The sequence below is a fragment of the Heterocephalus glaber genome, unplaced genomic scaffold (assembly GCF_053883595.1).
Source record: "Heterocephalus glaber isolate CG9 unplaced genomic scaffold, H.glaber_assembly_v1.0 deba00001428, whole genome shotgun sequence".
NCBI classification, from domain to species: Eukaryota; Metazoa; Chordata; class Mammalia; order Rodentia; family Bathyergidae; genus Heterocephalus; species Heterocephalus glaber.
The window spans coordinates 20388160-20416098 of record NW_028258293.1 but is presented as its reverse complement, the minus strand read 5'-3'; the positions used below and the strand labels follow the sequence as shown (position 1 = coordinate 20416098).

Sequence of the window (27939 nt, the reverse complement as noted above, 5' to 3'; positions counted from 1 at the left end):
AGGAGACCATAAACAGGCAGTTTTCTGCTGTGAGTCTGTGGTGGTTTGTTGTGAGAGCAGTAGAAAATGAATACACCCAGCTACCATGATTTTGACCTCGTTGTGCTTTAAGACACTGACCCACCACTTCATTGCCGTCAGTCAGCCTGCTCAGCCTTTGCTTCTCTTACTTCCCAGGGAGATCACGTAGGGCGACACCGTACCCATCCCTCTGCTCTTGCTCTCTTCTCCCTCAGGTGCTGTGCTGCTCAGACATGGCTGAGCACAGCATCCTGTGCACCTGGAGGTCCCTTCAGCCCCACACCCAGAGTTCCTGATTCAGGGCTCTGGGGTGGGGCCTGAGAATGTGTATTTCTCATCAGCTGTCAGTGATTCTGATGCTGCTGGTTGTGGGGCTTGGTTTCGGTCCTCCAGACTTCTGGGCACTTGCAGACAAAGAGCTGGGTGCTGCTTGGGGAAAATCACCCAACCCAGCTGACTGCTGTCATTTAATGTCACGATTACAGACTTTAAAGGACCTTCAGTGACTGTCGGACTGTCCTTTCCTATTTCCCTACTAAAGGCCCTTTGTCTTTCCCATGCCCAGCCTGTTCTCTCTTCTCAAACCTCTCTGGCCTGCTCACCTCTCATTCTTGACAGAAAACCTCACTTCCACACTTTAATGCAGAACCAGAGTCAGGGGAAGGGGACTTCTCATCTTCCTACAAGGCCCTAACCCTGCCCGAGGCTGCTCTTGCCTCCTTTTGCAATGGAAGGCTAGGTCTCTCCTCCTGTGCTCTGCACCCCACTATTCTCACCTTTAATAGCGTCCCCTTCCCACCACTACTTCGGGGTTGACCTGGATTGTTCCCCCATGTCCACCTTTAGCCCTCCCTTGCCCCGTGACTTCTCCAGCCACCCCAGCCTTCTCCAGCGCTAACTCACTGGGTTTCTACCTCCTTGTTTCTCTTTTACTCTTTGCAAAAGGGAGTGGGTATTCATTGAATAGCAAATATTACATTAGGGTTTGCTCTTTGTTCAGTGCTGTCCTGTGGTCCCTAGGTAAAAGGGTTCCTGGATAAAACCAAATATGGCATTATTGTTGGGAGCAATGCTACATAATTCTAAGGAAAAATCATTTGATTAGGCCTAGTTCTTCCGCCTACAGGCCAGCTATGGCATTCCAAGACACAATTCCATTTTGGCCTCCGGTCACAACTGAAATCTCAATGATCCCGAGATGCTGCGATGCTCCAGGACAAGACTACACCTGCGGGAGACACCCTGGGAGGAACCAAATCTTCATCTGCATAGTTCCTCATTGTTCTTAGATTTCCACCCTTCCCCCCCGCCCCCCCCCCCCAGTCTTTTGTTACACCTTGTTTATCCCAGTGTGAAGTACTGAAATCTACATATTCATTTGTTACATTTGTTTCTCCTGATGTACTGAATAAAAGGTGCTGGAAGGTAGGGCTTCTTGTCTTTGCTGCCCAGAGTAGCACTTATCAGACCCAGAGCTCAGCTTCTCAGTTTCAATTTTCTATCTTTCCTGTAATTTGCCGTGTGCTGTCGTGGCTTACAGGAGACTAGGACTTACTATAGTGGTTCTGGTATTTCGCTCAGTGGTTCCGGCACCTGTCTCACAAGCGCAAGGTCCTGAGTTTGATCCCCGGTACGAACAAAAATCAACAGCAACAAAAAAACACACACCTGGAGCGGTGAAGTGCTGGGAATACAGCATGAAGGCAGCAATGAAGGCTACTGTCCTCATGGGGTTTACATTCTGGGGGAGAATCTAGAAGATAGGGAGAAACAATAGAAAGCCAAATAATGGGTGCTAATGCTCACTTTGGCAGCACATGTACAAATAATGGGTGTCAGATGGTGACACATGCTTTAAAGCAAAGCGTGGCTGGCTGGTTGGAGCAGCAGAAGACACTGCAGGAATGATGAAGAGGACTCCGCCTGAAGGACTGAGTGGAGAGATGAGGCCAGGGAAGAAAGGGGCCAGACTGTGAGGCAGAGATCAGCAAACTTCTCAGAAAAGCACTGGGAAATCAATATTTTAAGCTTTGCAGGCTGCAAATGGTCTCTGTTGCATATTCTTTTTTTTCTTAAATTCTTTTATTGGAACATTTTAGGTATACAATACATTTACATTTATCTTTGGGTGCTTGTACCTGTACATGATGTATCTTGGTTCTCATTTTTTCCCCATTACCTGTGCGCCCTTCACCCCTAAACCCTTCTCTATTTACATACTTTGTTTCCATATTTTTCTTATAATTTTTCCTTTACCTTCTTTCCTTTCCCCTACCTCTCCCACTTCCCCTTCCCCTTTGCCCCGTTTATTCCTATTTCAAATTATCTATTATACCTTTTAGTCCTTATTTACACTTTCAGTTTCTCACACTAGAGAAACTATTCGGTATTTACTTGTGTGTCTTATTTATTTTACTTAAGAGTATGGCCTCAATATGCATCCATTTAGCTATAAATGACTCTAGTTTCTCGTTCTTTATGGCTGAGTAGTACTCCATTTTATAAAAAAACCCACATCTTCTTGATCCAGTCTCCAGTTGATGGGCACTTGGGCTGCTTCCAAGCTTTAGCTATTACAAACTGTGCTGCTATAACCATGGGTGCACATATATCTCTGTGGTATGATTCTTTTAATTCTTTTGGGAAAATACCCAGCAGTGGAATAGCTGGGTCAAATGGGACCTCTAAGCCTAGTTGTTTGAGGTATCTCCATACTGATTTCCGTAGTAGTTGCACCAGTCTGCACTCCCACCAACAATGGAGAAGGGTTCCTTTCTCCCCACACCCCCGCCAGCATTTGTTATTGGTTGATTTCTTGATAGCAGCCATTCTTTTTTTTTTTGTACCGGGGATCGAACTCGGGTCCTTGCACTTGCACAGCAGGCAACGAAACCACTGAGCTAAATCCCCAGCCCAGCAGCCATTCTTTCTGGGTTGAGGTGGAATCTCAGTGTTGTGTTCATCTGCATCTCTCGGATGACCAGTGATGTTGAACATTTTTTCATGTTTATTTGGTGCTTTTACTTCTTTATCTGAGAAATGTCTGTTCATTTCAGATGCCCATTTTTGAATTGGGTCTTTGAATTTGGGGGGTCTGACTTTTTTCAGTTCTTTATATATTCTAGATAGTAGCCCTTTGTCTGAGTTCCAGCTGCTAAAAATTTTTTCCCACATTGTAGGTTGTCTGTTAGCTCTATTGGTGGTTTCTGTTGCAGTGCAAAAGCTTTTCAATAAGATGAAATCCCAGTTGTTGATTCTTTCTGCTAGTTCCCATGCTACTGAGGTTTTGTTCATAAAGTCTTTTCCTATGCCAAAGTCTTCAAGAGTTCTACCTAACTTATCTTCCAGCAAGTTTAGTGTTTCTGTCTTAATATTTAGATCTTTAATCCACTTAGATCTCAGTTTAGTGCATGGTGATAGATATGGGTCTAGTTTTAATCTCTGACAGGTTGAAATCCAGTTTTTCCAAGGCCATTTATTAAACAGGCTATCTTTCCTCCAATGAGGGTAGTTGGCTCCCTTGTCAAAGATGAGGTGGTTGAGTATGTCTGAAGTTGTTTTTGCATCTTCTAATCTATTCCACTGATCCTCAGGTCTGTTTCTTTGCTAGTACCATGCTGTTTTTATCACAGTAGCTTTGTAGTATAGCTTCAAGTTGGGTGTTGTGATACCCCCAGCCATGTCTCTGTTGCCCAGCATTGCTTTAGCTATTCTAGGTCTCTTCTGGTTCCAAATGAATTTTTGGATTGTTTTCTCTAGTTCTGTGAAGTATATTGTTGGAATTTCAATCAGCATTGCATTAAATCTATATAGTAGTTTTGGAAGTATGGCCATTTTCACTATATTGATTCTTCCTACCCAGGAACAAGGGATGTCTTTCCATTTTCTTATATCCTCCTCGATCTCCTTTTTCAGGGTCCTGTAGTTTTCAGTGTAGAGATCTTTTGCCTCCTTTGTTAGATTGATTCCTAGATATTTCATTTTTTTGGATGCTATTGTAAAAGGAATTGTTTCATATTCTTTTTCTTTAAAAAATTGTTCAACAAACCTTGAAAAGTGTAACCATCCTTTCCTCCTGCGTTCAGGGGTGGCCCCTGCCTTAGTCTGCTGACCCTGGGACCTCACAGATCATTGTCAAGATGTCGATTTTTACTCTGGAGCAGGAAGAAGCAGAGGGTCCTGAGCAGAGGGTGATGTGACCTCGCTTACATTTTTGGAGATTTGTGTTTTGGTTTTTTTTTGGTACTGGGGATCGAACTTGGGACTTTGCACTTGCAAGGCAGGCGCCAGAACCACTGAGCTAAATCCCCGGCCCACCTCACTTACATTTTCAAAGCATCTCTGGTCTGTTGTACAAAGAATAGGCTGGAGGCAGCAAGGACCAGGAAGAACCAGGGACTAGTGTAGGTGCTATGTTGTGGGATAACAAACTGCTATACAACTTAGGGGTTAAACGGCAAGCTTTTTATTACTATTATCCATGGTCGTGCAGGTCAGGAATTCTGATGGGGCTCAGCAGGGCTGGCTGGTCTGTGCAGCATGCAGTTGCTGCTCGGCCAGGAACTTCTTGGTTCTCACAGGTGGCGCCTCGGCTAGGAAGATGCCCACAGATGGGGATGATGGCCATACCTCCCCTGCGGCTGTAGGTCTGGGGGTTGGGTCCTGCTGGGGGGCGGATTCCTCAGTCCACCTCCATGTGGCCTTGCAGCTCCTCTCTCTTTTCGCGGCCTCTCCTTCGAGGAGCTGCCTTTCTCACATGGCAGCTCCGGTTCACACAGGGCACAGTAGAAGGTTTGGACTCACCCTTCTGCCTCTTTTGGTTCAGTAGGGTCACAGGGCCAGCCAGATCAGAAGAGAGGCGCCACTCAACCACATGTATACAGGAGCTGTGCGAGGGCCCATCCGACAACAGTCTGACGGCCCTGAGCTGAAATTGATTGCAATAATCTAGGCAGGAGGGGCTGGTAGTTTGGACTAGGGTGTTTGCAATGGAAGCAGTGGGGACTTATTGGTTTCTGGGTGTGTTTTGAAGGTAGGGTTAAGAGAATTTGCCGATGGCATGGAATGCGCTAGAGAGGGAGGAGTCAATGAAGACTCAGCTTCTTTATCGAGCACCTGGACAAGTCCATTGCTGAGAGGCTGGGGACTAAGGGAGATGCAGGGCTGGGGGCTCTCAGGAGCTCTGGTTCAGAATTGCAAGTTTGATTTCTATGGGACAGATACCAAGGAGCATCTGAATTCACAGGTTTGGAGAGGTCTGGTTCGGACACATTGCAAGTTGTCAGTGGGGAGATGGTCCCCACAGCCAGGAGACAGAATGAAATCCCCAAGGCAGCCTGAAAGCAAGAAAGTGAAATTTCCAGGGGGCTGAAGAGAGCATGCGTGGTTCTTTTTTTTTTGGTACTGGGGATTGAACTCAGGACTTTGCACTTGCCAGGCAGGCAAGGCGCCACTGAGCTACATCTGCAGCCCAGGTGGTTCATTTTTGAGCGATGTTGACATGGCAACAGGAGGTCTAGACCCTGATGGCACCTGGAGCTGGAGTCAAGGTCCTATGGGAAAGTCTGAAAGAGTCCACCAAGCTCTGGCAGAATGAATGGAAACTGGTGCTCTGTGGAGAAATTCCAAACGTTGTGGAGAAGGAAATTCTGTTCCTGAGATCTTTCAGAAAGAAGGAACAGTTTCTACAGAGGCTCAAGGATCAGATGCATCTGAATTCTCTGCTTTCTCATGGCAGACCAGAAGGCAAAGAACTGCCTTCAAAACGTAGATGAAAGGGCTAGGGATTTAGCTCAGGGGTTCCGGTGCCTGCTGCTTAAGCCCAAGGTCCCAAATTCAGTCCCCGGTACCAGAACAAAACAAAACAAAACATAGATGAAGCCCAGCACAGTGGTGCAGACCTGTAATCCCAGCTCTCGGGAGCCTGAGGCAGGAGGATCACCTCAAGTTTCGAGGCCTGCCTGGGCTATGTAGATATCTATCTATCTATCTATCTATCTATCTATCTATCTATCTATCTATATATATATATGAAAAGGTAATTTTCAACTTGGAATTCTCACCCTTCCAAGATATCAAGAGAAAGTAGAAAAAATATTCTCAGACACAAAGAGTTTCAAAAACAGTTATTTCTAAAGCACTCTGAGAACACAGTAGGAGGATTTGCTCCAGTGAAACAAAGAGATAAACCAAGAAAGAGACTAGGTGTTCATCAAAAGAGAGAGGTGAAGGAAATCCCAAAAGTGATGAACGGAGAATCCAAAATGACAGTGTGCTCCAGACCTAGGGACAGGCAGGCCACACTGGAGCAAGTCAGAAAGCCATGACTGGAAGGGGAATTTCAAGGCCATGATGTCGATAAATAATATGAAGACATATGTGGAGAGGAGACTCACATGTTGGGAGCAATGCTACATAATTCTAGGGATAAATCATTTGGTTAGCCTAGTTCTCTTGCCTACAGCCCAGCTACAGAATAACTCCAGTTTGGCCTCCGGTCACAACTGAGACTTCAGTGATCCAGTGATGCTGTGATTCTCCAGGACAAGAAACATCCTGGGAGAACAAACACCTGCTCAGTTCCTCATTGTTCTTGGACTGATTAACATCTTGTTTGCGGGAGATGTACTGAACTCTCTGCAAGCCTTCTGTTACACCTTGTTTATCCCAATGTGAACTATTGAACTCTCTGCAAGTCATCTGTTACATTTGTTTCTCCCGATGTACTGAATAAAAGGTGTGGTAAGCTGGGGGCTTTTGTCTTTGCTGCCCAGAGCAGCACTGATCAGACCCAAAGCTCAGCTTCTTCTCGGTCTCATTTTTCTACCTTTCCTGTAATTCGCCGTGTGCTGCCGTGGCTCGCAGGAGACCAGGACTAACTGCAGAGGTTCTGGTAACGTCCCCTTCCCCTGTCCCCTACACTCACACAGTTCAAGGAAAGCTTCACTGAATTACAGTAAGCACATACAAAACTAAGCAAAGGGCTGGGTGAGGTGGCACCTGCCTGAAATTCCAGCAACTTGGGAGGCTGAGGCAGGAGGATCACAAGTTTGAGGCTAGCCTGGGCAACTTAATAAGACTTTGTCTTAATATAAAAATTCAAGTGTTGGCGACGTCTCTCATGGTAGAACACTTACCTAGCATGTGCAAGTTCCTGGGTTCAATTCCCAGTACTGGAAAGAAAAAAGAAAAAAGGAAAAGAAAAGAAAAAACCCGGACAAAAATTTCAAAGGGAAAACAAAGCTAAAAAGAGAATATTTAGCAGTTAAAGCTGGGTGTGGTAGCACGCCTGTAATTCCTGCACTCTGGGAGGCTGAAGCAGAGAAGGTCATGAGTTCAAACCCAGCCTAGGCAACTTAGTGATTTCGCAAAACCCTGTATCAAAATAAAAAATAGAAAAGGGCTGGAGATTTAGCTCAGTGGCACCTCGCCTGCCTCGAAAGCATAAGGTCTTGAGTTCGATCCCCGGTACCAAAAAAACAAAACAAAACAAAAAAACCCAACCATATATATATATGTGGGCTGGGGATGTAGTTCAGTGTAAAGGCCTTTGTTTCAATCCCTAGTACCACCACTTAAAAAAATACATATCCTGCTGATGAGTTGATTATAATATATATCAGATTTTAGACATTACAAGTGAAGCAGTATATGTGTTAGAATAAAAACCCTAACGTTCATTTCTTAGGGATCTGAATCTCTTAGTGGTAAGAATCTCTTAGTTTTTGTATGCAGAAACTTCTCCTGGCAACACTTTTTATTTTACTTTTTACTTTTTATTAGTATCTGTATGTCATAATAAGGAGTATGTTCATTGTAGGTAATTGGCACAGGCACAGATCCCATCTTGACCATTTTTACTTCCCCTCCTCCCCACCCTCCAGTCTCCCCACCATCACAGACACCCTTCCCATCTCCACATAGTCCATCTCCCCGTTTTCTACCATCTATCTTTTGTGTGTGTGTGTGTGCCAGGGATTGAACTCAGGTCCTTGTGCTTTCGAGGCAGGTGGCGGAACCACTGAGCTAAATCCCTGGCCCTCTATCATCTATCTTTTACTTTGCTCTTTATTTATATTTGACCTTCGCATATAAACCATGTGCAATTTAAGCTTGTGTGTCTGATTTATTTCACTTAACATTATGGTCTCAAGGTGCATCTATTTTCTATAAATGACTGAAGTGTGTCCTTTATGGCAGAATAGTACTCCATTGTGTGTAGATACCACATTTCCTTTATCCATTCGTTTATGGGCATACAGTTTAGGCCATGTGCAAGATGTAGCTATTATGAATTGTGTTGCTATAAACATGGGTATGCACGTATCACTGTCATATGATGTCTTTAACTCTTTCAGGAAGATAGCCAGAAGAGGTACAGCTGACTCGAATGGAATTCCTAGTTGTAGTTTTTTGAGGAATCTCCATACTGATTTCCATAATGATTATACTAGGTTTTTTTTCTTTTTTTTGTCCCTGGGATCAAACTCAGGATCTTGCACTTGTGAAGCAGGCAGTGGCACCACTGAGCTAAATCCCCAGCCCAGTTGTACTAGTTTTTACATCTCTGCCAACAGTGTAGAAGGGGTCCCCCACCTCAGCCTATAGCCTCACCAGCATTTGTTATTATTTGAGTCCTTGATGATGGCCATTCTTCCTGGTGTAAGATGGGATCTCAGTGGGGTTTTTTTGTACCAGAGATCAAACTCCGGTCCTTGCACTTGCAAGGCAGGCGGCAGAACCATTGAGCTACATCCCTGGCCCTGTGTTGTTTTGATTTGCCTTTTTCTTTTTTCTTTTTTTGTATATCCTTTTACTGGTACATTTTAGGTGTACAATATAATGACATTCATCTCTGGAGATATGCACCTTTACATACTCTCTTGGTTCTTATTTTTTTCCCCCTTCCCCTGCCCTCCCTTCAACCCCTTCATCCCTCCCTATTTACAAAGACTTTGTTTCCTTTTTTTCATTTTCTCATATTAATTCCATTCCCTTCTTTCCTTTCCCCTACCCTTCCCACTTCCCCCTCCCCTTTGCCCCTTTTCTTCCTATTTCACATTATCTATTATACCTTTTAGTCCTTATTTACACTTTCAGTTTCTCACACTAGAGAAACTATTCAGTATTTACACATGTGTGTACTATTTATTTCACTTAAGAGTATCGCCTCAATATGCATCTATTTAGCAATAAATGTCTCTAATTTCTTGTTTTTGATGGCTGAGTAGTGCTCCATTTTATAAAAAAAACCCCACATCTTCTTGATCCAGTCTCCAGTTGATGGGCACTTGGGCTGTTTCCAAGCTTTAGCTATTACAAACTGTGCTACTATGAACATGGGTGCATTGATTTGCCTTTTTCTAATGGCCAAAGGTGCTGAACATTTTTTCATGGATTTATTGCCCATTTGTACTTCTTCTAAGAAGTATCTATTCATTTCAGTTACCCATTTTTTGATTGAGTCTTTTATTCTCCATAACACTCTTTATTTATTATTATTTTTTTTGGTACGGGGGATCGAACTCGGGTTCTTGCGCCTGCACAGCAGGTGGCAAAACCACTAAGCTGAATCCCCCGGCCCCTCCATAACACTCTTGAATCATAATTTGGCTAAGTATAAATTTCTATCATTGTTAGGCTTTCTCTTCAATTCTGGGGAGAAAAAAATCTCGGTAATTTTTCAAGTACCACTTTTTCCACTATTCCTTTTGCTGGGTTCCGGTCAGCAAAGCCTGATGATGATAAACAGAGAATATCTTTGCAGGGGTGGGGTGGGGTCTTCATCAGAATGGAATGATGCTCCGAACTGACTCAAACCCCTAGATTTATTGAGGAACAACAAAGGCAATAGAGCTCTGCTGAGCGCAGATGTTTTATTTATTTATTTATTGAGGGAGGGTTTCGCTAAGTAGTGCAGGCTGGCCTTAAACTCACTATGTACCCCACACTGGCCTCGAACTCATGGCGATCCTCCTGCCTCAGCCTCGCAAGTGTTAGAATTCAGATGTTTTCACTATATTCTGAATGAGTTCCTCAGTTCTGGCTTCTGATTCTTTCTTTTATTTTTCCCCCCAATGAATTAGTCTTGTTTTATTCTCTTGGTGGTATCTTCTTGAGGTAACAACTTCTATGGTAAATGATGAAATGTCTAGGCCCCTCTTTAGATATTGGCATTGCTGGGAGCATATTCTTTCCCTTTACTGCAACTTGGCATTAAAATTCTTTTTTGGTTTGTTTAATTAATTAATTAATTAATTCTTTTGACAAACTCTTGCTTTGTAGTTTAGGCTGGCTTTGAACTCACTATATAGCCTAGGCTGGCCTCAAACTTGCACGATCCTCCTGCCTCTGTCTCCTGAATGCTGGGATTACAGGTGTGTGCCATCACGCCCTGCCCAGGTTTGTTTATTTTAAAAATGTATTTCTTGGGCTGGGGATCAGCTCAGTGGCACGGCACCTGCCTCTCAAGCGCAAGGTCCTGAGTTCGATCCCCAGTACCAAAAAAAAATGTATTTCTTTATTTTTTTGCTGTGGTACTGGAAGTTGAACCCTGGGCCTTCACATTGAGCTACATCCCTAGCTTTTTAACAAAATTTGAATCAGGGTTGGCTAAGCCACTAAATTGCCCAGGTTTGAATTTGCAATCTGCCTACCTCATCTTGCCAGAGTTCTGGGATTATGAGCATGCAGTGTTACACCTTGCTTTTTTGTTTCTTTTTTGTGATAATGGGGATGGAACCTAGGAGCCTGTGCATGCTAGGTAATTGCTCTGTCAGTGAGCTATATCCCCCAGCTCAGAATTACAACTTTTTTTTCTTTGAGACAGTGTCTTATTTTGTGGTTCAGGCTGGCCTTGAACTTGTGGAAATCCTCCTGGCTCAGTCTCTTCTCCTGCTCTTGTTTTTTTTTTTTTTGGTACTGGGGATCGAGCTTGGGACCTTGTACTTGTGAGGCAGGCGGAGGAACCACTGAGCTAAATCCCAGCCCCAAGTCTCTTGAATGCTGAGATTATAGATGTGTGCTACTGCACCAGGCAGAATTACAACTTTTCTTCCCATTTCCCAACTTCCATTATACAGTGTTCAAATGGGAAGGGGAACAAGGGAGGAACAAAGGAGAAAGGAAAGAAGGGACAAGAAAAAAAGTGAAAAATACAAACAAAGCTTTTGTACATAGGGAGGGGAAGGGGCTTGAGGGAGGGAATAGGATAAAATAAAATTTATAAATTAAAAAAAGAATTACAACTTTTAATTTTTGCTTTTTATATTCCAATCCAGAAATTTTCACTGTAGAATTGAATTTATTCTTTTTCAATCTAGTGTCTCCCTCTGAAGGCATTTTAAATTTCAATTAGGTTATTTTTGTATTTCAAGAATTTCTTGGTTCTTTTTCATATTGTTTCTTTTCTCCCTATTTTTACTTACTCCTTTAAGTTTTGTTTTCTTTTCTTTTTTTGTACCTTGCTCTTTCAAGGCAGATGCTGGAGCCACCGAGCTAAATCCCCCGCTCCCCTATTTTTACTTACTAATTCCCTTTTGAAATGGAAGGTATGCATTCATCTCTGAACATCTTCAACATACTAAAGTCTTTTACTGTTACAAAGTCCCAGGGGAGATTTCTGGTTAAATGGTTAATTTCTTTATTTGTGTATTTTTGGCTCCTTGAGATAAAGTCTCACTATGTAGTCTGCCCAGGCTGACCTTGAATTCATGACACTCCTGCCTCAGCCGCCCATGTGCTGGGGTTACAGGTATGTGCTGGCTACTTGTTAATTTCAAAGGCTGGCTTTTGGAACAGTAGGAACTTTCTGTGTTTTCTGATTATGGTTCAAAGTTTTAAAAAATTAAATTAAAAAAAAATTTTAAAAATTAAATTAAAAAAATATTTTGGTGATGCTGGGAATTGAAACAAGGATTTTGTACATGCGACACAAACATTCCAGCACTGAGCTATTTCCCCAGCTATTTCATTTTTATTTTACTTTGAGTTTTTAGTGGTACTGGGGATTTAAGCCAAGACCTTCACACTGATGGATAACCCCTGCCTTTTTTATTTTTTATTTTGGGACAGGTTCGTGCTGAGTTGCCCAGGCTGGGCTCAAACTTGTGATTGTCCTTCCTCAGCCTCCCAGAGTGCTGGGATCACAGGAATGGACCACCATACCTGCTTTTCTTTTTATTTTGAGGCAGGGTCTTGCTACATTGCCAAGCTGGTCTTGAAATCGCCATCCTCCTGCCTCAGCCTCCAGCATAGCTGGGATTATCAGTGCTCTTTTTGTGTGAGGAAGTATTTGTCTTGTTTCTCACTTTTTCCTCACCCTTCCCAGGATGCCTCTGTCTGAACTTCGTGCCTGAAACTGCAGTCAGGGCTGAGCATCAGATTATCTTCCTCTGGTTAAGAGGAATATGGTGGGTCCAGTTTTGGGAGCCTGACACCTTGACAGGTCTGGTAGTGAGGGTGTTTTCTTTGGTTCTCACTTCCCTAAGCTGTAAGAAAGCTCCAGTCCACAGACTGACACCATTTTCTGTACCTTTTCTTCATAGGCTGTGGAGCTCACTCTGCCCTCCGGGATCAAGCTGTGAGTTTCAGGGGCTGAATTTCATTCAGCTGCCAGTGCCCAATTTCCAGAGCCTCACAAGCCTGAGACTTTAGCTCTACCCTCTTACTACCCATCAACTAATGAATAGATTAAAAAAATGTGGTTTTAAAAAACACAATGGAGGGCTGGGTATTTAGCTCAGTGGACACAATGGAGCACTACTCAGCCATAAAGAAGGATGATCTTGAGACATTTCTAGCTAAATGGATGCACCTTGAGACCATACTCTTAAGTGAAATAAATCAGACACACATGTTTAAATATTGCTTTGTTTCTCTGGTATGAGAAACCAAAAGTGGAAATAAGGACCAAAATGTATAATAGATATTGGGAAATGGGAAGAAAATATTCAAATGAGAAGGGGAACAAGGGAGTGGGAGAGGAAAAGGAAAGAAGGGACAAGAAAAAGAGAACAGAAGGAAAAAAATGAAAACAAAGCTTTTGTATATAAGGAGTGAGACAGCAGTTGAGGGGAGGGAGGATGGGAAAAAAGAAGATACATCATGTACAGGTACAAATGCCATAGGACGAATTGTTATCACTTTGTACATCTAGAATGTACTAATAAATGTTTCAAAAAGAAAAGAAAAGAAAAGAAAAGAAAAGAAAAGAAGAAAAGAAAAGAAAAGTCCCCTGTGTCCCGGCCTTGCCCTGACCTCCGGCAGGGGCCGCTCTAAGTCATCTCTGGAACATTCCGACCCTTCCCATTTAGCGTCTGGAAGAGAGAAGGTTCTCAGAAATGATCACAGCACAACTCAATGAATTTTAAAAACCCACAGCAGGGCCCAGGATTTAGCTCAGTGGTTTTGCTGCCTGCTGCGCAAGCTCAAGGACCCGAGTTCAATCCCCGGTACCAAAAAGCCCAAACCAAAACAAAAAAACCCACAGCAGCCCCCCAGAATTCTGGGCATCCCTATCGGAAGGCTCAGAAGGATCTGGGAACAGTAATCTTTCCCGGCTCAGCTCCACGCATGGAATGGGAAGAGCATCCTTGCTTGAGTTTGTTGACCGAAGCTAAGACCGTACAGATAGAGAAGAATCCTCAGTCTTTCTATATAGGTTGTTTACTTTTTATCTGGCTGATTTCTGGTTTATTTTGTTCTTCCAGCCCTCATCAAGGTGGGTGGACTCGAGGAAAGTGGGGACAAAAATGACGTAATTTCCAGAGGCACTGACCAGGGCGGGCAGATTAGGGCTCCTTCCTGCTTCTAGAGTTCTGGGTTCCGGGAAGTTTCGTGTGTCATTAAAGAAACTGGATCTCACTTCTAGCGAACTCGGGACCCTGGCCCAGTGTGTCTGTTCACCCTCATCTCTGTGGATGTGAACTCAGACTGCAGCTACGGGGAACAACTGAGGTCTGAGAAACAGCTCTCAGAAGGGAATGAAAGACACAGCAGGCTACTCTTGAAATAGTCACCTGGGGTCCCACTCCAGAGCCGGCCTGGGGCTGCCCTTTCACTGGTTTTGCACTAGGAATGCTTGTTAGCCACATGGTAAGTAGGAAATCACACTAGTTTTTAACTTTCCTCTTTCTTTTCTTTTCTCTCATTCTTTCTTTTTTTGTACTGAGGAATTGAACCTGGGGCTCACACATGCTAGGCAAATGGTCTACCATTGAGGCAACATCCAGCTTTTGTTTGTTTTTGGTGGTATTGGGGATTGACCCCAGGGCCTTTGCATTTTTTATTTTGAGACAGGGTCTGGCCTCAAATTTGTGATTCTCTAGCCTCAGCCTCCTGAGTAGCTTTGATTACAGGCGTGTGTCACCATGTCTGGCTTCAACCTAACCTTTCTTACATTGTTAGAACAATTCTATTTTAGGAACCTGGGTCCTATCAGGGAAGAAACCAGAGGGCCATTTTATTAGAAAAGGAAATCCCACAAGTCCAGGTATAAGAGGAAGGACATACACACATAACTAAATTCAGAGTCACTGCTGGAAACAATGTCTCAGTTCTTGTCACCAAAGACAATTGCAGTGGGTGGGGAAATGGGAATGAGACCATCAGCAGCCTGGGTCACCAAGGGAAACTCTGAGCTGGGTGGGTCTGATACGTGGCAGGCTCCGGATGTTGCTCCAGAGGACCTGCCCTTCACCCTCTTCCCTTCCTGGATGGCTCAGACCCCTCCACGCTCCTTTCTGGAAGGGCACATGCACCTGGACCTCCAGTTGCTGTGATGGGGCTGCTCTTCTGACACTGGCTCCTCCTTGGGCCTCAGCAATGTGCACACAACTCCTGTGGGTAACACTTTCCTGCCTTTGGGTCCCTTCCCACACACAGACACCTGCCGCAGCAGGGACTTGTGGAAGAAGGCTGTCTTTTTGTTTGTTTTTGTGTTTTGCGACAGGGTCTCGCTATGCAGTTCAGGCTGGCCTTGAACTCACTGTGGAGCCCAGGCTGGCCTGGAACTTGCAGCGATCCTCCTGCCTCAGCCTCCCTTGCGGTGGGATTACAGGTGTGCACCACCATGCCTGGCCAACCAGCTCTTTTAAATATACTTTTTCATGTATTGAATTCTCCTTTTAGTTTTTTTGTTTGATTTTGTCTTATTTTAGTTTTTCCCACTATTTAAATCTGTCAGCATTGTGTTTATAATTTACATGCTATGTATTTCATCTTTGCATTATTTCCGATTCTGGAAGTATGAACTAAGGACTTTCAGAGAATTTTCATCTGTTTTCCACATCCTTTGGCTGGGGAAAGTGCGTTATCACAGCGATGGCTTTGTGCGTCAGAGTCGTGCATGTATGTGGAAATGGTGAAACTTTCTCAGTAAATGAATGGGTGTCCTGCTTGTACATCTGCATTTGTGAAAGGCTAGGTTAGGTCGGGGATTTAGCTCAGTGGTTCTGGCGCCTGCCTTGCAAGCGCAAGGTCCCAAGTTCGATCCCCAGTACCAAAAAAATAAAAAATAAAAAAAACGAAAGGCTGGGTGACTACTCGTATGTGGCAGTGATCTATTTCAGTTTCTGATCGATATTGTCAAAGGTGTAGATTCTGTCATCGTTTTTTTAAAATTTCCCCAGCCCTGTTCTGTCATGGTATCTCAGATGACAGAAGTTTATTAAGCTGGATGGCTGCTCACAGGGAGTGCCATAGAGATAGTGTCTAACACATTTCACCTTTGGTTTTAAAAATTTTTTTAAAAATTGATTTTATTGGAATGTTTTTTAAATTAAAAAAATTTTTTTTTGTACCAGGGATTGAACTCGGGACCGTGTGCTTGCGAGGCAGGCAGCAGAACCACTGCGCTAAATCCCTAGCCTTGTTTTTTAAATTTTTTGTGACAGGGTCTCACTATGTAGTTCAGGCTGGCCTTGAACTCACTATGGAACCTCAGGCTGACCTGGAACTCATGGCGATCCTCCTGCTTCAGCCTCCCAAGTGCACATTTCACCTTTGGATCCAGTTCTTTATGAACACAGTCTGTGGTTAAATATTCACCTGACTATTGTTAGTATAACTGAGTATGTATGCTAACAAAAAATATAAATGTTTGCCTATTTTATTGTGTAAAATGGCCTATGAAATGTCTGTTTTTTACGTGTTTCTCAAATACCCCTTTAAAGATGTAAATGGGGTAGGGGGTGTAGCTCAGTGGTAGCACACATGCTTGAGGCCCTACTTTTAATTTCCATCAATAAGAAAAAAAAGTGTGAATATCATTTAAAGAATTAAGCCAGATGTGGTGGCACATATCTGTAATTTTAGCACTCTAGAGGCTGAGGCAGGAGGATTACTGTGGGTGTGCAAGGCCAGTCTGGGATACATAGTGAGTTCAAGGCCAGCTTGAACTACATAAGGGAGACCTTGTTACAAACAAACAAACAAATCCTGAAAAAAATTAAAAATTCTTTGTTGTTGTTTGTTGTAGGGCTCATTGCAGCCCCGTGTCCTGTTGGGCCAGCAGTCTTAATTCTCTCTGATTTTCTACTTTCCAGTGAGTGACCAGGCCAGTTCATGAAATTGAGGAACCCAGCAGAGGAGATTAGTGGAACTGGTCCCGTTGATGGCTCATCAATGACCAGGGTGCAGATTGACTCTGGTAAGGACTGAGATGAAAATTGTATGTCAGGGTCTTGACGCTACATATGGCGCTTCAGAATTACATTTTTGATCTTTTGGGGATTTTAACATTCAGAATGGTGTCTTTCCAGGTTATGATCAATACAGTAAAATAAGGAACCTATGAAAGTGAGCGGGTGACCTTTTGTAAACAGCAGCTTTTACCAGGAGTGTGGAGAGGCTGGAGTGACACATTACAGGACTGTCACCATCTCCCCCCCCCCCCGCCCCCGATAACATCTGACCAACATGTCAGACAGACATTACTCTTCAGCCAAAAAGTCCTCCCCGTGTGGGCCTCTACTTCCTCATTTGTAACCTGCTTAATGTTTTACAAACTGTGTGGCCTGGAAATTGTTCTTCATATCTAATCTAATCTAAATCCTTCCTGCTACAATGTGTCAGAGTTCACTTCTTTTTAAAGTAACACTCAGATCCATGGAAATGAGCTGGTTTCTCAGTCAGAGGCAGTCACTTGCCTTGGCTTATTGTAATTTTGGGGGGGTACTGGGGATCAAACTCAGGACTTTGCACTTGCCAGGCAGGTGTGGCGCCACTGAACTAAATCCCCAGCCCGGTTTATTGTAATCTTTGAGAAATCAATGAAGCCAGGTGTGGTGATGCACGCCTGTAGTTCCAGCACTGGGGAGGCTGAGGCAGGAAGATTGCTGCGAGTCCGAAGCCAGCCTTGAGCTATATAGTGAGGCCAAGTCTAGCCTGAACTATATAGCAAAACCTTGTCTCAAAAAGCCAGAGGGAAAAAAAATCAATGAATATTTGTGATCACTGCACATGAGGATTGGGTGAGCCTAGCCGGGAGGCTCCTGAGAGGTGTGACAAGACTCCAGCTCCCTGCAGCCCCAAGTCCTGTTGGGCCAGCAGTCTCAGTCCTCTCTTACTGTCTACTTTTAGGTGAGTGACCGGGCCAGTTTACGAAATCGAGGAACCCAGCAGAGGAGATGAGTGGAACTGGTCCCATTGATGGCTCATCAATGACCAGGGTGCAGCTTGCCTGGCAAGGACTGAGATGAAGACTGTGTGTTGGGGACGGGGATTTAGCTCAGCTGTTCTGCGACCTGCCTTGTAAGCACAAGGTCCCGAGTTCGATCCTCGGTACCAAAACAACAACAACAACAACAACAAAAAACCCTGTGTGTTGGGGGTCTTGGGTGTTTTAGCTGGGGACACGATCAGGACCTTTCGCTCAGCTCCTTGGATACCTTTTGCAGCTCACCAACCCTTCTTGTTGGCTGTTAGCACAAACCATGTACTCTCTGTCCAACTGTGTGGGCCTGAAGCTGTGTCGGCAAAGCTCCTGTGTGAGGGAAACGTCCACCTGATCGCACAGGGCCCCCTCTCGGCCTCCACGCATCTCCTCTGCCCCTGCTGCAAGCCTGTGGCTGAGGACACCCGGGGGGACCCCAGAGAACCTGTGGATGTGTTTTGTTTGGCCCTGTGGTGTTATGTTTTTGCTTTCGAAGTTGAACTGGTTGTCCAAGTCTAAAAACTGATAGGTTCTTATGATCCAAATTTCTGGCTGTTAGGAAAAAGGAAAAGAAGAAACAGAGGTACGAGCTCAGTAGGACAGGTTTATTGTCCAACAAACTTGAGAGGGACCACTCTGGCACTGGAGACCAGATGAGGTGCTCTCCTACAGGCTACAGGGTCTTTTGTAGAGCCATGGGGAGGGCGGAGTTCAGTGAGAGGGGGCTGTGGCTCCTTGCCAAAAACAAGGCTTGACAGAGCACATGGTACTGGTTGCCCAAGGATGAGGCCTGGGAAAGCGCAGGGAGCAGTGGCTGCTATCAGTAGCTGGGCTGATAGTGTTGTGAGTCCTCAGGTGCAGCTGTGCTGTAAGGGGGCAGTTTACAGGGGTCTCTGATCAGGATGGCGATGGTCAGATTCCTTCATTGGCTTTTCTTGAAAAATAGAAGATTTGGCAACACTGAAGCTGCATTCCCTCCCGGCACCATCATCCAGATTTGGCTGGAGACCCTCCCTTCAGATGGGACCCCCATCTCAGAGCCTCATGAGCTCACCTGGCTCTGGAGTCATTTTGACCCGAGGTGCAGTGCCCGGACACCTGCTTTGGGCACTGGCAAAGAGCACAGCCACAGGTATTCTGTTCCTTTGGGCTTGGCCTTCCTCTTCTCTGAGAAATGGTATCAGCAGGCCAGTGATTTCTGCAGATTTTTCTCTCAGATTTTATGCATGTATGTATGTATGTATGTATGTATGTATGTATTTATTGAGACAGAGTCTTGCTATGTAGTTCAGGCTGGCCTTGAACTCTCAGCAAGCCTCCTGCCTCAGCCTCCCAGGTGCTGGGATTATAGGCGTGTGCCACCAAACCAGGCTCAAGGACATATCTCATGTTGGCAGTCAGTCCTCCTTTTAGGATTGAGGGGATGGGTCTCTGTTTGAAATTTGTCTCTCTGCACTGTTTCTAGATTCTTTAAAGTCTAAGGGAATTCTGTGAGGACAAAGGGGAATTTGTAACAACTCCCATAATATATCAAGTATAATTAATGCTAAATTTATCCAATTTATGTGCTCACCAAACAAAACTTAGAAAATAAAAATGTCTTAAACCACATTTTTACATTTAAATCCTGATTTTAAATTATCTTTCTTTTGGGTGAAAAGAATACAAAGTCTGAGACAACATGACTTAAACCATTGAGAAATGTCTCGAGTCACACAGCGGGATGCACAGAGGAAAGGTGACTTCCGGTGGCACCTCAGGGCCCATGCCCCACCTCCTGGCAGGCCAGTGTCAGCCTCATGGGAGGAGCCATGTGGCTCTGCTAGCCAGACACAGCAATTCATTATTGTCTTTTTTAGGGGGCAGGAGGAAGGTGGCCAGAACTGTGTCACATGACCATTCCTAGAACCAACCTGGGCTGGGGAAGGGACTGCCAATTGGCTTTTACTACTTAGCCAGGATGAAATGAGTGTTGGGAGTCCAGCACGTTGGTCACTACACAAACTTAATTAAATTTTCTTAAACAATCTAAATTGCAACAATTCTTATACATCAAATAGACAAAACACCAAACAAAACAAAAAATAAAATAGTCTCCAAGGCCATAACTATATTTAAATCTAGTTTCAAAATATTAAAACCAAGGGCTTAATATTCTATTTTTTGCTTGTTTGTTTGTTTTGGATTTTTTTGAGACAGGGTCTTACTATGTAGTTTAGGCTAGCCTTGAACTCATGAAGATCCTCCTGCCTCAGCCTGCCAAAGTGCTGGGATTATAGGTGTGCACCACCACACCCAGCTAATATTTATTCTTACAACTAATATTTATTTTAGCACTTTTCTATTAATATTTGTCATAATAGAACTGGGTCCCAAGTTAAACTAATATCATCTTGGAGGCAGGTAGGAGGGGAAGGAGACAAAAGAATTAAGATGTGTTATGTACATGTACCAACTCCCTGTGATGAATGTAGCCATTATATATTGTAAACAGAAACATTTTAAGAAAAGTAATACTGGGCCAGGGAATTAGCTCAGTGGTTCTGCTTCCTGCCTTGAAAGCTCAAGGTCCCAAGTTCGATCCCTGGTACCAAAAAAATAAAAAGAAAAGAAAATTAATACTATTTCATATTGTCCAAAGTTGTAGGTTATTTATTTATATTTGATTCTTGGCTGGAGCAATCCTGGGAGACTTGGTGACATCTGAATTGAGCTGACCCACCAGGATGCCTCCCTATCCTCTTTTGTGTGTGTGTGGAACTCAGGACCTTGGGTTTGTAAGGCAGGCAGAGGAACCACTGAGCTAAATCCCCAGCCCTCCCTATCCTTTTTTAACAGGCTAAGATGAAATTCACACACCACACAGCTCATCCATTTAAACAACTCAATAGTTCTTAGTATATTATGTTGGTCAGCTTTCCATTGCTGTGACAAAATACCTGAGAGAATAAACTTAAATGAGGAAAGGTTTGACTCAAGGTTTCAGAGGTTTCAGTCCATAGTTATTTTTTTTGGAAAAGAACTTGACTTTATTCAGAAAGTCTACAAAATGCAGAAGGCAGATAACTCGCTCACTGTAAGTCAGAAAATAAATAAATTCTGGGGGCCGGGCAGTTTTCTTAAAAAAACGTTGTGGTTGCCACCTGGCCTTCCCTAAATATATGATAAAATGCGATTTGCATATATATAAAATATAAAGCCCAGCTCAGGCCCACACCGCCACTTTTCCCAGGGAGCAGGAGCTGGGCTCTGGCTGGGGAGAATAATTTAGATTCATGCAATAAATAGACAGCAGAGGGGGCGGCTGTATACAGCGCTAGGGGAAGGGCCAAGCTGGGCTTTTCCACAGCAGTCAATGGCAGGGCCACTCCCATCCCACGGGGGACACTTATGGGTGAGGTGAGACCCTTCCTTCCAAGGTCTCACTCCATGCTTCGGGACTGCAGGCTCTGTCTCACTTCCCTACCTCCACAATGGTCACCTCCACTGTCCCCTTCTTTGGCTGGCCAGCCTCTTTCCCATCAGCCATCTACATCACCTTCTCTTTCCCTCTGCTTCTCTTCCCCTCCCATCAGACAGCTGTGCTCCTGGCTCGGGAGGCCTCTCACCACCTTCATCACTCCCTGTCCATAGTTATTTTTCAAAATAAATTTTATTTTATTTTACCCTAACACCTCCCCACCCCATTGTTTCTGGGCCTGTGGTGAGGCAGAATATCATGGTAGGGAGCAAGAATGAGGGAGGGAAGGAGAAAGAGAAAGACAGACAGACACACTAGGGACAAAGTATACCTCCAAGGGTATGCCCCAATGACCTACCTCCTACAACTAGGCCCCACCTCCTAAAGTTTCTACTACCTCCCAATAGCCTACAAAGTTATAATGCCATAAATAGATTAATTCATTCATGACGTCAGAGCCCTGATGATTCTATAATCTTCTGAAGACCCTACCTCTCAATACTACTGCACTAGGGAATCAGTCTTCAAAACATGAGCTTTGGGGCACATTTAAGATCCAAACCAGGTCGTATTTCTTGGATGACTCCTCACCTGGCAGTTCCCACCGTGCAAGAAGCCTCCAGAGAGCCACCTCCATCACTGGCATCACCATGGGGGCTGTGTGGGACATCTTCTCCCTCACCTCTGCAGGGTGTATCATGCTTGCTGTGTAATTGCTATCCCAACAGTAAGAATTCCACTGTGACTCAACTCATCTATGCTTTTACTTTCTTCTTGAGCTGCTGTGTCCTGTATCATGCTGACAGAAAGAATGGAAACTGAGCTGACAAAGATTCTTGGATTCTGTGAAGGGAGATTTAAAATAAGGTCGCTGATTTAAAGGTAAAGATTGTGATGTGCTGGTCAGTTATAAAGCTGCAGATTGGATCAGCTTTAGCTGAGTCATCTTTTTCTTTGTTTTCCTGTTGCGCATGTTAAAAGTAAAAACAAGAAAAGATCCCAGAGCAGTATTACACAGTGGATTTTGGTTCTTCAAAATGGTCGCCATTGTTGGCACCATGATTGAATCTTTCTGCATCCCTAGGGGCTGTTTCATCTTGGTCTGGTTTATTGTTGACCTGTTAGGGGCTGTTTGCTTCATCTTCATCTGACTGGTGCTTTTGGTAAACTGAGCCTGACATGAGGCATGGGTAAGTCATATGGAAGAAGGAAACCCAAGTGTTTGTTGTACCACTTTATACTCTGTTTAGAAGCTTGTTTTATATTTTGCCAATCCTCTCTGTTGGGCTGGCCTATATGTACTGCACTAAGCCAGATGGATGCATGCGAAACAAGTTTTTCAGCAGTATTAATCTGATCCTTTGCATTGTGGTTTCTACTATATCAATCCACCCAAAAATCCAGGGACGCCATCCTAGTTCTGGCCCCCTACAGTCCTCTGTCATCTCTCTCTACACCTTGTACCTCACATGGTTAGCCAGGACCAACGAACCTGCTCATTCCTGCAACCACACCCTGCTGGGCATCATTATACACACAGCTGCGCCAACCCATGGATCCTACAAATTTAACAGCTGCACCTACATTTGCTCCACCATCAAAGAACAGGCACTTTCTGTAGACAAAGAACATTTGGGGGCTGTTTGCCTTTGCTTTCTGCCTTTCATATCCTACCATCCAACAATAGCCAAGTAAAGAAGTTTAGCCTCTTGGGGAGTGATGGCGTGATCCTTGGTGACACAATGGCCACTGAAGCCAGCAATGAACAAGATGGACAGGCTCAATGAACAATGAGAAAGAAGGAGTTGTAATGCAGCTACTCCATTTGTCACCTGATGCCTGGCTTCCTTGTACATCATGAAGACTGACAAACTGGTAGAGTCCTGATTCCAAATTCCAGAGTGTACCCAGCAGATGGCCAGCTGTGTAGGTCAAGATCAGCTCTGGCTGCGTGTGCCTCCTCCTCTACTTCTGGACCCTCATTGTTGCACTCATCCATGCCAATTGGGACTGAAGTTCTGATTGCCAAGGACACTGATGAAATTCTCAAAGTTCTCCTTTGCTGAAAACCCATGTCCTTTTAAGTTTAAGTGAATGCTTTGGAAATTTGATTATTTTGGGTTTATATCAAGATTAAATAGTGCTCAATGCAGAACTTGAAATTTTCATGTCTACATATATTATGCTCATTTGTAAGGATAGACCACAAAGGGCTTACTTTTATGTGTAAAAGTGGTGACAGCTTTGCTGTGAAGTTCTTCATAAAGACATGTAGATTCCTACAACTTTGGTTTAAAATGTTAGAAGAAGAGGGAAGGGAGGAGAAGGGGAAAGAAAAGTAAAAAGAATTAAGATGTGTTATGTACATGTATCAACATACTAGTAAGGGAGTCTTTCCACTATAAGCTCTTGTAAACATCAGCACAAAAGAAAGCAAACAATCATAAAGAAAAGGCAACAAAATGCCTCCCAAACTCCCAAATCCCCCAAAGCCAATCTATGGGCATTAAGGGACAGCAAAGCAAAAGCCACATAGCCCAATTGTTTGAAAGGATAATGAAGGAGATTAAAGAATAGATCAATGAGGGCTGGGGATTTAGCTCAGTGGTTCCGCCACCTGCTTCACAAGCGCAAGGTCCTAAGTTCTACCCCCGGTACCAAAAAAAAAGAATAGATCAATGAGATGCTAAGCAGGCTCACAGGAAGTATAACTAATCAGATAATGGAGGTAATAAAACAATCGAGGTTACAGAACACACTAATAAAAAGCTAGCTGAGCTAAACAAAAATAATACAAAACATGAGTGACAAGTTTAGCAAAATAAAGTCCATGAAAAGGTTCAGAACAGACATCCAGGAGGTTAAAAATTACATTGAAAGTATGGGGAACAGAAGGGACCAATGTGAGGACAGAGCAGTAAACTTAGAAGGTAGAGATGCTTTCAAAGACCAGTTACTCAGAAATACCTTAAAAACAACAAGAGAACATGTAAAATGGATTCAATACTTGCAAGATGACACAAGACTAATTTAAGATTAATTGGAATTAGTGAAAAATCAGAAGATAGTACAAAGGGCATAAAAAATCTGTTTGCAGAATAATAGCATAAAATTTTCCAAATTAGGAAAAAACTTGAAAATACAGATAAGTGATGCATATAAAACCCCAAATAGCCATAACCAAAAGAGAACCTTTCCACATAATGTCATAGTCAAAACATAAAAAGTCCAACACAGGAACAGAATCTTAAAAGCTGTTAAAGAAAAGCAACAAATAACTTGTAAAGGTTAACCCACTAGAATTATAGCAGACCACTCAACACAAACCTTAAAGGTGAGGAGAGCTTGGAGTAAAGTGTTTCAAGCTCCACATGATAACACCTTCCATCCTAGTCTTATATATCCTGCAAAACTTTCTTCCAAAATTGATGGAAAAATATGACAAAGAGCACCTCAAGAAATTCATGAACACCAAACTAGCACTACAAAAAATTCTGAAGGATATCCTAGAAAGAGACAATGAAACCAAAGATGCCACAGAATTAAATAGAATGAATACACTAGGCAAGGTGAGCAGTTAAGCAAAGGGTGGGGAGAGATCAGCCCAAGGAAAATAGGGCAATGACAGGAATAATACAGTATCTTTAAGTTGTAAATCTCAGTGTGAATAGTCTCAGTTCCCCAATCATAAGAAACAAAACCCAACAATATGCCATATGCAAGAAGCACATTTAATCTGAGAAAGAAATATACAAATTAAAAATCAAAAACTGGAAAACATTATTTCATGCAACTGGAACCTGGAAAAATCAGGAGTATCTTTTCTAATTTCAGACAAAGTGGATTTCAAGCCAAAACTGACCAAGAGAAGCAAAGAAGGTCACTACCTATTGGTTAAGGGAATAATTCAACAGGGAGGGATGACAATTATGAACATATATGCACCAAAAAATGGATGCACCCAACTTCATAAAACAAACTCTACTAGAAATTAAAAAATCAGATAAACACCAATACAATTGTAATGGGACACCTCAATACCCCACTGTCACAAATAGATCAACTAGACAAGAAATCAACAAAGAAATATCAGAGTTGAACCAACTTTCAAACAAATGGACTTAATAGATATTTATAGAGTGTCCTAGCAATGAAATACACATTCTTTTCAGAAGCACATGGGATTTTCTTCAAAATAGACCACATGCTAGTCCATAAAGCATGTGTAAGTAAATACAAAATGATTGAAATTATCTCATGCATATTATCAGATTGTGATGCAATGAAATTGGAAATCAATGGCAAAAGAAACCACAGAAATCATGTAACACATGGAAAATAAATTATACCCTCTTGAATAATCAGTGGGTTACAGAAGATATCAAGAAAGAAATTAGACACTTCCTAGAATCAGATGAGATCAGGCGTGTTCAGGGTGGTATGGCTGTAGACACACTTCTAGAATCAAACAATAACTCCAGTGCAACATGCCAGAACCTATGGGATACAATGAAAGCAGTCCCAAGAGAGAAGCTTATAGCTATGAATGCCCACATCAGAAATACAGAGACAAGCTGGGCGTGGTGGTGCATATGTGTAATCTCCAGCATTCAGGAGGTTAGGGCAGGAGTATTGTTGTGAGTTCAAGGTCCACCTGGGGTATATAGTGAGTTTAGGGCCAGCCTGAACTACAAAGCAAGATCCTGCCTCCAAAAACCAAAAAAAGAAAGAAAGAAAGAAAGTAAAGAAAAAGAAAGAAAAAAAAAATACAGTGACAGTTTAAATAACCTAATGATATACCACAAGGTCACAGAAAAACAAGAACAACCTAAATTCAAAACAAGAAGAAGAAAGAAAATTATAAAGAGCAAAAATTAGTGAAATTGAGACTAAACAAACAATATAAAGAACCAATGACTTAAAAAGCTGATTCTTTTTCTTTTAATTTTTTTTTCTTTTAATTTTTATTAGTACATGCTTGCAGTGCATAATGATTACATTCACTGTGGGGGAATTGGTACATGTATATAACACATCTCAATTATTTTCCCCCCTTTGCCTCCTCCCTCAAGAGCTGATTCTTTGAAAGAATAAACAAAATAGATAAACCACTAGCCAATCTTAAAAAATGAAAGAATGAATCCAAATCAATGCAATTAGAAATGGAAAAGTTGAAATCACAATGGTCTTTGTCAAAATCCAGATTATTGGGCCGGGGATTTAGCTCAGTGGTTCCAGCACCTGCCTCACAAGCTCAAGGTCCCAAGTTCCATCCCCGGTACAAAAAAAAAAAAAAAAAAAAAAAATCCAGATTATTAGTAATTTGAGACCTAGTACTCTAATAAAATATAAGAATTCAAAAGAAATGGATAGATTCTTAGATACATATGAACTACCATAGCCAAACCAAGAAGACATAAGAGTCCTGAGTAATCCAATATCTGGCAATGAGATTGAAATAGTAGTAGTAGTAGTAATAATAATAATAATTATAGGACTAAGATAAGCCCAGATCCCAATTGATTCACTGCAAAATTCTACAAGAACTCTAGGAAAGATCTAATGTCAATAGTCCTCAAACTCTTTAATAAAATTGAAAGGGAAGGAGTACTCCCAAAGTCATTCTTGGAAGCTAGCATTACCCTGATTCTACACTTGATCTTAGCCAAAAGGCCGAGAAGCGATACATTACCCTGACTCTAAAACCAGAAAAGGACCAAACCAAAATAGAGTTACAGGGCAATCTCTCTCTCTTTTTTTTGTACTGGGGATCAAACTTGGGACCTTGTGCTTGCAAGGCTGGCGGCAGCACCACTGAGCTAAATCCCTGGCCCATGGCCAATCTCTTTAATGAACATTGACACAAAAATCCTCAACAAGATACTGGAAAATGTCAGGTAAAAGGCCCAAGACCAAGACCAGACCAGGCCACAACAAGCCTTTATTAGGGGAATAGATCTGCCGGGCTGTCTCTGACCAAAGGAGAGACAAAAGCAATATGACCATGGCAGGGAGAGTCTTTTATAGAGACTGGGGGTTTGTAGGGGCTGAGGCAGGGTTGAGTGAGGTAGGAATATGAGATAGGGAATGGAGGAGTCAGTGATGTCACTAGGTGGTAGGAGGTGAGCAAGTATTAGGTTACTCTCTAGGTGGGAACAGGGGCATGCTGGGAAGAAGGGTTTGTTCTTTGGTGGGAGCAACCATCTTGGCATGACATCACACAGGGGAGGGGGCAAGGCACCATAGGAAGAGGGCAGCTGCTATACATAATAGCTGCTGAGGCAGTGGGAGACCTGTCATTCCAGGCTTTTGTTTTATGATAGTTGGGTGAAGGTCTCTTCTTCTGGAGCTGCTTCCTGCTGACAAGGGGCAGAGATTGAGGCTAGACCTGGATCTAATGAGGCCGGTGGCAAGTGGGGACCTCTTCCTTTCATCGAACTGGCTGGTACCCTGCCATGATGAACTCCGTGACTGTCTGGCTAGTGAATGTCCTCATTCGTTCCTGCAAGAAATTTTGAAAACAGTGAACCAGGCATGGTCCAAAGCAGAGAATTAAACAGATAATACTGAGGGGTCCCAAGAGTAGTAATAGCCAGGGGAGCCATGAGCTCCAGGAACCAAACATACCCCACTATTGATTAGTACCTTGGGGGGCATATCTATCTGGCCCATTGAATCTTAATTTTTTTTTAATTTGACATGTAATTTAAAAAAAATTATTTACATAGGTTTTACAGAGACAGCTGGATGTTTAGGGGCTCATTTGTTATAGAAGTAAGAGACTTATGGAAGTGAGAGATCATAC

At 43.1% G+C, this 27939-nt stretch overlaps 1 long non-coding RNA gene, 1 other non-coding gene and 1 pseudogene across 2 annotated transcripts; 2 read left to right on the top strand and 1 right to left on the bottom strand.

The window, feature by feature from the left end:
• The first annotated feature begins 12559 nt into the window (after window positions 1-12559).
• Window positions 12560-19278, top strand: LOC110350527 (uncharacterized). The gene is made up of 3 exons (XR_002397138.2): window positions 12560-14115; window positions 16566-16669; window positions 17602-19278. It is a non-coding gene; the product is annotated as an uncharacterized LOC110350527 (long non-coding RNA).
• A 2390-nt stretch (window positions 19279-21668) lies between these two features.
• LOC101703741 (serine incorporator 3 pseudogene) lies at window positions 21669-23162 on the top strand (annotated as a pseudogene).
• Window positions 23163-26637: 3475 nt separating this feature from the next.
• On the bottom strand, window positions 26638-26819 carry LOC147827999 (U2 spliceosomal RNA). Its single transcript, XR_015451512.1, has one exon. It is a non-coding gene; the product is annotated as a U2 spliceosomal RNA (small nuclear RNA).
• Window positions 26820-27939: the final 1120 nt, after the last annotated feature.